Genomic DNA, 10,892 nt, shown 5'->3' on the forward strand with positions numbered 1-10,892 from the left:
CCTTTCTTCTGACTTGTCCCATTGTTCACAGGATTCCTTTCAGAAGTGTACATGAATTGGTTATTTGCAACCATCTCAATTAGTTCTTGAGCCTCTGTAGGCGTCTTCTTCAGATGAAGAGATCCTCCAGCAGAGCTATCCAAAGACATCTTGGATAGTTCAGAGAGACCATCATAGAAAATACCTATGATGCTCCATTCAGAAAACATGTCTGAGGGACATTTTCTGATTAATTGTTTGTATCTTTCCCAAGCTTCATAGAGGGATTCTCCATCCTTCTGTCTGAAGGTTTGGACTTCCACTCTAAGCTTACTCCATTTTTGAGGTGGAAAGAACTTTGCCAAGAAGGCATTGACTAGCTTTTCCCAAGAGTCCAGGCTATCTTTAGGTTGTGAGTCCAACCATATTCTAGCTCTGTCTCTTACAGCAAAAGGGAATAGCATCAGTCTGTAGACCTCAGGGTCAACCCCATTAGTCTTGACTGTGTCACAGATTTGCAAGAACTCAGCTAAAAACTGATGAGGATCTTCCATTGGAAGTCCATGGAACTTGCAATTCTGTTGCATTAGAGAAACTAACTGAGGCTTAAGCTCAAAGTTGTTTGCTCCAATGGCAGGGATAGAGATGCTTCTCCCATAGAAATCGGGAGTAGGTGCAGTAAAGTCACCCAGCACCTTCCTTGCATTGTTGGCATTGTTGTTGTTTTCGGCTGCCATGTCTTCTTCTTCTTTGAAGAATTCGGTCAGGTCCTCAACAAAGAGTTGTGCCTTAGCTTCTCTTAGCTTTCGCTTCAAGGTCCTTTCAGATTCAGGGTCAGCTTCAACAAGAATGCCTTTGTCTTTGTTCCTGCTCATTTGAAGGAGAAGAGAACAAGAAAATATGGAATCCTCTATGTCACAGTTATAGAGATTCCTTGAGGTGTCAGAGGAAAAGAAAAATAGAAGAAGAAGGTAGAAGAATTCGAACTTGATTAGATATAGTTCGAATTGTACATTAAGAAGGAGTAGTACTCCATAATTAGAAGGATGTGGGAGGAAGGGAAGAGAATTTTCGAAAATTAATTGAAAAGATGTCAAAAATATTTTGAAAAATTGATTGATAATTTTCGAAAATTCAAAGTGGAAAAGAAATCAAGTGATTTTTGAAAAAGATTTTGAAATTAGAAGTTAAAAAGATTTGATTGAAAACTATTTTGAAAAAGATGTGGTTGAGAAGATATGATTGGTTTTTAAAAGATGTGATTAAAAAGATATGATTGAAAAGTTATGGTTTTAAAAAGATGTGATTGAGAAGATATGATTTGAAAACAATTTTAAAAAGATTTGATTTTAAAAATTAATGACTTGCCTAACAAGAAAAGATATGATTCAAACATTAAACCTTTCTCAACAGAAAAGGCAACAAATTTGAGATGTTCAATCAAATCATTAATTGTTAGTAAGTATCTTTGAAAAAGGAAAGAAATTAATTTTGAAAACATTTAATTGAAAATATTTGATTTGAAAAAGATTTGATTTTGAAAAACTTTGAAAACTTGAAAAAAAATTGATTTGAAAACAAAATCCTCCCCCTTGTGCCATCCTGGCGTTAAACGCCTAGAATGGTGCACATTCTGGCGTTTAACGCCCAAACTACTACCCTTTTGGGCGTTAAACGCCCAGCCAGGCACCCTGGCTGGCGTTTAAACGCCAGTCTGTCTTCTTCACTGGGCATTTTTGAATGCCCAGCTTTTTCTGTGTGATTCCTCTGCAGTATGTTCTGAATCTTCAATTCTTTGTATTATTGACTTGAAAAGACACAAATTAAAAATATTTTTGGATTTTTAATAATCAAAATGCAACAAGAATCAAATAACAATGCATGCAAGATGGTGCGCGAAATTGTGAACAATACTTTTTCACAACTCAAATAATCCCCGGTAATGGCTCCAAGAACTTGATGGCTCAATACCATGGCATTACACAACTTCGCACAACTAACCAGCAAGTGCACTGGGTCGTCCAAGTAATAAACCTTACGTGAGTAAGGGTCGATCCCACGGAGATTGTTAGTATTGAAGCAAGCTATGGTCATCTTGTAAATCTTAGTCAGGCAAACTCAAATATATATGATGATGAACGAAAATAACATAGAAAATAAGGATAGTGATACTTATGTATATCATTGGTGTAAGAGCTTCAGACAAGTGTATGAAGATGCCTTCCCTTCCGTCTCTCTGCTTTCCTAATGCCTTCATCCAATCCTTTCTTACTCCTTTCCATGGCAAGCTCGTGTAAGGTTTCACTGTTGTCAGCAGCTACCTCCCATCCGCGCAGTGAAAGCTAATGCACACACTCTGTCACAGTGCTGCCAATCACCGGTTTGGTTCCCTCCCCTACCGGAATAGAATAACTCTTTTGCGTCTGTCACTAACGCCCAGTAGGTTACAGGTTTGAAGCACGTCACAGTCATTCAATCATTGAATCCTACTCAGAATACCACAGACAAGGTTTAGACCTTCCGGATTCTCTTGAATGCCGCCATCAGGTCCTGCCTATACCACGAAGATTCCGAAGAATCCAAGAGATATTCACTAAGCCTCAGATGCTTGTAGAACAAGAATGGTTGTCAGTCACCTTGTTCATGGGTGAGAATGGTGATGGGCGTCAATCATCACCTTCATCATGTTGAAGAACAAGTGATATCTTGGATAAAGAACAAGCGGAATTGAATGGAAGAACAATAGTAATTGCATTAATACTCGAGGTACAGCAGAGCTCCACACCTTAATCTATGGTGTGTAGAAACTCCACCGTTGAAAATACATAAGCATAAGGTCTAGGCATGGCCGAATGGCCAGCCTCCCAATGATCTAAGATAGCATAACACTCAAAGATAGCTACCAAGATGTGTGTTTTAAAATACAATAGTAAAAGGTCCTACTTATAGAAACTAGTACATAGATGGGTAAATGACATAAAAATCCACTTCCGGGCCCACTTGTGTGTGCTTGGGCTGAGCAATGAAGAAATTTCGTGTAGAGACTCTCCTTGGAGTTAAACGCCAGCTTTAGTGCCAGTTTGGGCGTTTAACTCCCAATTAGGTGCCAGTTCCAGCGTTTAACGCTGGGATTTCTTGAGGTGACTTTGAACGCCGGTTTGGGCCATCAAATCTTGGGCAAAGTATGGACTATCATATATTGCTGGAAAGCCCAGGATGTCTACTTTCCAACGCCGTTGAGAGCGCGCCAATTGGGCTTCTGTAGCTCCAGAAAATCCACTTCGAGTGCAGGGAGGTCAGAATCCAACAGCATCTGCAGTCCTTTTGAGTCTCTGGATCAGATTTTGCTCAGGTCCCTCAATTTCAGCCAGAAAATACCTGAAATCACAGAAAAACACACAAACTCATAGTAAAGTCCAGAAAAGTGAATTTTAACTAAAAACTAATAAAAATATACTAAAAACTAACTAGATCATATCAAAAACATACTAAAAACAATGCCAAAAAGTATACAAATCATCCGCTCATCACAACACCAAACTTAAATTGTTGCTTGTCCCCAAGCAACTGAAATCAAATAAGATAAAAGGAAGAGAATATGCAATGAATTCCAAAAACATCTGTGAAGATCAGTATTAATTAGATGAGCGGGGCTTTTAACTTTTTGCCTCTGAACAGTTTTGGCATCTCAATCTATCCTTTGAAATTCAGAATGGTTGGCTTCTTTAGGAACTTAGAATCCAGATAGTGTTAATGATTCTCCTAGTAAAGTATGATGATTCTTGAACATAGCTATTTATTGAGTCTTGGCTGTGGCCCAAAGCACTCTGTCTTTCCAGTATTACCACCGGATACATACATGCCACAGACACATAATTGGGTGAACCTTTTCAGATTGTGACTTAGCTTTGCTAAAGTCCCCAATTAGAGGTGTCCAGGGTTCTTAAGCACACTCTTATTTGCCTTGGATCACAACTCTTATTATTATTATTTTTCGTTTTCTTTTTTTCTCTTTTTTTTTCGGTTTTTTTTTTTTTTTTTTTTGAATAACAATGCTTTTTCTTGCTTCAAGAATCATTTTATTGATTTTTCAGATCCTCAATAACATGTCTCCTTTTTCATCATTCTTTCAAGAGCCAACATTCATGAACCACAAATTCAAGATACATATGCACTGTTTAAGCATACGTTCAGAGAACAAAAATATTGCCACCACATCAAAATAATTAAACTATTATAAAATTCAAAATTCATGCAATTCTTCCTTTTTCAATTAAGCACATTTTTATTCAAGAAAGGTGATGGATTCATAGGACATTCATAACTTTAAGGCATAGACACTAAGACACTAATGATCACAAGACACAAGCATGGATAACATAAAGCATAAAAATCGAAAAACAAAGGAATAAAGAACAAGGAAATCAAGGAACGGGTCCACCTCAGTGATGGCGGCTCTTCCTTGCTTTTGAAGGTCCTATGGAGTGCTTGAGCTCCTCAATGTCTCTTCCTTGCCTTTGTTGCTCCTCTCTCATGATTCTTTGTTCTTCTCTAATTTCATGGAGGAGAATGGAGTGTTCTTGGTGCTCCACCCTTAGTTGTCCCATATTGGAACTCAACTCTCCTAGGGAGGTGTTTAGTTGCCCCCAATAGTCTTGTGGAGGAAATTCATCCCTTGAGGAATCTCAGGGATCTCATGATGAGTGGGATCTCTTGTGTACTCCATCCTTTTCTTAGTGATGGGCTTGTCCTCATCAATGGTGATGTCTCCCTCTATGTCAACTCCCACTGAATAACAGAGGTGACAAATGAGGTGAGGAAAGGCTAACCTTGCCAAGGTAGAGGTCTTGTCCGCCACCCTATAGAGTTCTTGGGCTATAACCTCATGAACCTCTATTTCTTCTCCAATCATGATGCTATGGATCATGATAGCCCGGTCTATGGTAACTTCGGACCGGTTGCTAGTGGGGATGATTGAGCGTTGTATGAACTCTAACCATCCTCTAGCCACGGGTTTGAGGTCATGCCTTCTCAATTGGACCGGCTTTCCCCTTGAATCTTGCTTCCATTGTGCGCCCTCTTCACATATGACTGTGAGGACTTGGTCCAACCTTTGATCAAAGTTGACCCTTCTAGTGTAAGGATGCTCATCTCCTTGCATCATAGGCAAGTTGAACGCCACCCTCACACTTTCCGGACTAAAATCCAAGTATTTCCCCCGAACCATAGTAAGATAATTCTTTGGATCCGGGTTCACACTTTGGTCATGGTTCTTGGTGATCCATGCATTGGCATAGAACTCTTGAACCATCAAGATTCCGACTAGTTGAATGGGGTTGGTAAGTACTTCCCAACCTCTTCTTCGGATCTCATGGCGGATCTCCGGATATTCACCCTTTTTGAGTGAAAAGGGGACTTCGGGGATCACCTTCTTCAAGGCTACAACTTCATAGAAGTGGTCTTGATGCACCCTTGAGAGGAATCTATCCATCTCCCATGACTCGGAGGTGGAAGCCTTTGCCTTCCCTTTCCTCTTTCTAGAGGTTTCTCCGGCCTTGGATGCCATAAATGGTTATGAAAAAGCAACGCTTTTACCACACCAAACTTAAAATGTTTGCTCGTCCTCGAGCAAAAGAAGAAAGAAGAGAGTAGAAGAAGAAGAAATGAGGAAGAGGGAGATGGTGGTGTATTCGGCCAAGGAGGGGGAGAAGTGGTGTTTAGGTAGTGGGAAAATGAAGGGGTAAAGAGGGGTTTATATAGGAAAGAGGGGGATGAGGGTTCGGCCATTTGAGGGTGGGTTTGGGAGGGAAAGTGGTTTGAATTTGAAGGGTGAGGTTGGTGGGGTTTTATGAAGGATGGATGTGAGTGGTGAAGAGAAAGATGAGATTTGATAGGTGAGGGGTTTTTTTGGGAAGAGGTGTTGAGGTGATTGGTGAATGGGGGAAGAAGAGAGAGAGTGATGGTAGGGTCCTGTGGGGTCCACAGATCCTGTAGTGTCAAGGAAAAGGCATCCTTGCACCAAATGGCATCAAAATCCACGTTTTGAGCCTTTTTCTGGCGTTAAACGCCGGGCTGGTGCCCATTCCTGGCGTTTAACGCCAGGTTTTTACCCTTTACTGGCGTTTAACGCCAGTCTGGTGCCCCTTTCTGGCGTTAAACGCCCAGAATGGTGCCAGACTGGGCGTTAAACGCCCAACAGCTAGCATTACTGGCGTTTGAACGCCAGCTTCTTCTTCTCCAGGGTGTGCTGTTTTTCTTCCTGTTTTTCATTTTGTTTTTGCTTTTTTTCATTGTTTTTGTGACTTCTTATGATCATCAACCTACAAAAAAGATAAAATAACAAAAGAAAATAATTAATTATAAAACATTGGGTTGCCTCCCAACAAGCGCTTCTTTACTGTCATTAGCTTGACAGAGGACTCTCATGGAGCCTCAGAGTTGTTCAGAACCGTGTTGGGACCTCCCAACACCAAACTTAGAGTTTGAATGTGGGGGTTCAACACCAAACTTAGAGTTTGGTTGTGGCCTCCCAACACCAAACTTAGAGTTTGACTGTGGGGGTTCAACACCAAACTTAGAGTTTGGTTGTGGCCTCCCAACACCAAACTTAGAGTTTGACTGTGGGGGCTCTGCTTGGCTCTGTTTTGAGAGAAGCTCTTCATGCTTCTTCTCCATGATGACAGAGGGATATCCTTGGGCCTTAAACACCAAGGATTCTTCATTCACTTGAATGATCAACTCTCCTCTATCAACATCAATCACAGCCTTTGCTGTGGCTAGAAAGGGTCTGCCAAGGATGATGGATTCATCCATGCGCTTCCCAGTCTCTAGGACTATGAAATCAGTAGGAATGTAATGGTCTTCAACATTAACCAGAACATCCTCTATAAGTCCATAGGCTTGTTTTCTTGAATTGTCTGCCATCTCTAGTGAGATTTTTGCAGTTTGCACCTCAAAGATCCCTAATTTCTCCATTACAGAGAGGGGCATGAGGTTTACACTTGACCCCAAGTCACACAAGGCCTTCTTGAAGGTCATGGTGCCTATGGTACAAGGTATAGAAAACTTCCCAGGATCTTGCCTCTTTTGAGGCAGTTTCTGCCTAGACAAGTCATTCAGTTCTTTGGTGAGCAAGGGTGGTTCATCCTCCCAAGTCTCATTTCCAAATAACTTGTCATTCAGTTTCATGATTGCTCCAAGGTATTTAGCAACTTGCTCTTCAGTGACATACTCATCCTCTTCAGAGGAAGAATACTCATCAGAGCTCATGAATGGCAGAAGTAAGTCCAATGGAATCTCTATGGTCTCATTTTGAGCCTCAGATTCCCATTGTTCCTCATTGAGGAACTCAGAGGAGATTGGTACACGCCCACTGAGGTCTTCCTCAGTGGCGTCCTCCTCCTTTCTTTCCTCTCCATATTCGGCCATGTCTATGGCTTTGCACTCTCCTTTTGGATTTTCTTCTGTATTACTTGGGAGAGTGCTAGGAGGGAGTTCAGTAACTTTCTTGCTCAGCTGACCCACTTGTCCTTCCAAATTTCTGATGGAGGACCTTGTTTCATCATGAAACTTTGAGTGGTCTTTATTAGATCAGAGACCATGTTGCTAAGTCAGAAGTATTCTGCTTAGAACTCTCTGTCTGTTGCTGAGAAGATGATGGAAAAGGCTTGCCATTGCTAAACCTGTTTCTTCCACCATTATTGTTATTGAAACCTTGTTGAGGTCTCTCTTGATTCTTCCATGAGAAATTGGGGTGATTTCTCCATGAAGAATTGTAGGTGTTTCCATAGGGTTCTCCTAGGTAATTCACCTCTTCCATTGAAGGGTTCTCAGGATCATAAGCTTCTTCCTCAGATGAAGCATCCTTAGTACTGCTTGGTGCATTTTGCATTTCAGACAGACTTTGAGAAATCAAATTGACTTGTTGAGTCAATATTTTATTCTGAGCCAAAATGGCATTCAGAGTATCAATCTCAAGAACTCCTTTCTTCTGACTTGTCCCATTGTTCACAGGATTCCTTTCAGAAGTGTACATGAATTGGTTATTTGCAACCATTTCAATTAGCTCTTGAGCCTCTGTAGGCGTCTTCTTCAGATGAAGAGATCCTCCAGCAGAGCTATCCAAAGACATCTTGGACAGTTCAGAGAGACCATCATAGAAAATACCTATGATGCTCCATTCAGAAAGCATGTCTGAGGGACATCTTCTGATTAATTGTTTGTATCTTTCCCAAGCTTCATAGAGGGATTCTCCATCCTTCTGTCTGAAGGTTTGGACTTCCACTCTAAGCTTACTCCATCTTTGTGGTGGAAAGAACTTTGCCAGAAGGCATTGACTAGCTTTCCCAAGAGTCCAGGCTTTCTTTAGGTTGAGAATCCAACCATATTCTAGCTCTGTCTCTTACAGCAAAAGGGAATAGCATCAGTCTGTAGACCTCAGGGTTAACCCCATTAGTCTTGATTGTGCCACAGATTTGTAAGAACTCAGCTAAAAACTGATGAGGATCTTCCATTGGAAGTCCATGAAACTTGCAGTTCTGTTGCATTAGAGAAACTAATTGAGGCTTAAGCTCAAAGTTGTTTGCTCCAATGGCAGGGATAGAGATGCTTCTCCCATAGAAATCAGGAGTAGGTGTAGTAAAGTCACCAAGCACCTTCCTTGCATTGTTTGCATTGTTGTTGTTTTCGGCTGCCATGTGTTCTTCTTCCCTGAAGAATTCGGTCAGGTCCTCTAAAGAGAGTTGTGCCTTGGCTTCTCTTAGCTTTCGCTTCAAGGTCCTCTCAGGTTCAGGGTCAGCTTCAACAAGAATGCCTTTGTCTCTGCTCCTGCTCATATGAAAGAGAAGAGAAACAGAAAGTGTGGAATCCTCTATGTCACAGTATAGAGATTCCTTGAAATGTCAGAGGAAAAGAGAAATAGGAAGAAGAAGGAGAAGAAGAATTCGAACTTTACTTAGATAAGGTTCGAATTGTGCATTAAGAAGGAGTGGTACTCCATAAATAGAAGGATGTGGGAAGGAGGGAAGTAATTTTTCGAAAATTAGTTAAAATATTTTGAAAACATTTTTGAAAAACACTAATTGATTTTCGAAAATAAAAGTGGAAAAGAAATCAAGTGATTTTTGAAAAAGATTTTTAAATTAGAAGTCAAAAAGATTTGATTGAAAACTATTTTGAAAAAGATGTGGTTAAAAAGATTTACTTGAAAAGTTATGGTTTTAAAAAGATGTGATTGAGAAGATATGATTTGAAAACAATTTTAAAAGATATGATTTGAAAACAATTTTAAAAGATATGATTTGAAAACACTTTGAAAAGATATGATTTTAAAAATTAATGACTTGCCTAACAAGAAAAGATATGATTCAAACATAAAACCTTCCTCACAGAAAAGGCAACAATTTTTGAGATGTTCAATCAAATCATTAATTGTTAGTAAGTATCTTTTAAAAGGAAAGAAATGATTTTGAAAACATTTGATTGAAAAGATTTGATTTGAAAAAGATTTGATTTTGAAAAACTAAGAAAATTGATTTGAAAACAAAATTTTCCCCCTAGCACCATCCTGGCGTTAAACGCCCAGAATGGTATACATTCTGGCGTTTAACGCCCAAAATGCTACCTCTTTGGGCGTTAAACGCCCAACCAGGTGCCCTGGCTGGCGTTTAAACGCCAGTCTGCCTTCTTCACTGGGCATTTTGAATGCTCAGCTTTTTCTGTGTAATTCCTCTGCAGTATGTTCTGAATCTTCAATTCTTTGTATCATTGACTTGAAAAGACACAAATTAAAAAATATTTCTGGATTTTTAATAATCAAAATGCAAAATGAATCAAATAACAATGCATGCAAGACACCAAACTTAGCAGTTTGTATACTACTGACACTAACAATATGAGAATGCATATGAGACACACAAAATACTTCAAGTCAATGAATTCAAAGATCAAAACAAAGAAATATATGCATGGATTCGAAAATTATAACAAAAACATGCATTTGACACCAAACTTAGGATGAGACACTAAACTTATGCAAGAAACATCAAATATTTTGGTCTTTTTGGTTTGTAAATTTTTTTGTGTTTTTCGAAAATTAAGTAGGAAAAGGTATCAAAATTCTTAATGAGAATTCCAGGAATCAGTGCAAGCTAGTCTAAGACTCCGGTCCAGGAATTAGACATGGCTTCACAGCCAGCCAAGCTTTCAAAGAAAGCTTCGGTCCAAAACACTAGACATGACCAAAGGTCAGCCAAAATCTTAGCAGATCACTGCTCCAAGAGCAAAATTGATGAGAATCAACAAGCTCTTGTGGTGATAAGTTTGAAACCTCGGTCCAATCAGATTAGACATGGCTTCTCAGCCAGCCAGATTTCAACAAATCATCATGAAACTCTAGAATTCATCTTCAAGAATTTCGAAAAAAATAATACCTAATCTAAGCAACAAGATGAACCGTCAGTTGTCCAGCCTAAAAACAATCCCGGGCAATAACACCAAGAACTTGATGTTGTTGCCGGATCTTGGCACTGATGTTACCAAAAGCTTGCTCAAAACTTGAACAATCCCCGGCAACGGCGCCAAAAAACTTGGTGCGCGAAATGTTGAACAATACTTTTTCACACTCAAATAATCCCCGGTAATGGCTCCAAGAACTTGGTGGCTCAATACCATGGCATTACACAACTTCGCACAACTAACCAGCAAGTGCACTGGGTCGTCCAAGTAATAAACCTTACGTGAGTAAGGGTCGATCCCACGGAGATTGTTAGTATTGAAGCAAGCTATGGTCATCTTGTAAATCTTAGTCAGGCAAACTCAGATGTATATGGTGATGAACGAAAATAACATAAAAGATAAGGATAGAGATACTTATGTATATCATGGTGTAAGAGCTTCAGACAAGTGTATGAAGA

The 10,892-nt window shown here is 39.8% G+C and overlaps 2 non-coding genes across 2 annotated transcripts; both read left to right on the top strand.

Moving 5' to 3' along the window:
• Nucleotides 1-202: 202 nt before the first annotated feature.
• LOC130959259 (small nucleolar RNA R71) lies at nucleotides 203-311 on the top strand. Its single transcript, XR_009078352.1, has one exon. It is a non-coding gene; the product is annotated as a small nucleolar RNA R71 (small nucleolar RNA).
• Nucleotides 312-8,164: 7,853 nt separating this feature from the next.
• On the top strand, nucleotides 8,165-8,272 carry LOC130959084 (small nucleolar RNA R71). The gene has a single exon (XR_009078179.1). It is a non-coding gene; the product is annotated as a small nucleolar RNA R71 (small nucleolar RNA).
• The last annotated feature ends 2,620 nt before the right edge of the window (nucleotides 8,273-10,892 follow it).

This window comes from Arachis stenosperma, chromosome 10 (genome assembly GCF_014773155.1).
Source record: "Arachis stenosperma cultivar V10309 chromosome 10, arast.V10309.gnm1.PFL2, whole genome shotgun sequence".
NCBI lineage: Eukaryota > Viridiplantae > Streptophyta > Magnoliopsida > Fabales > Fabaceae > Arachis > Arachis stenosperma.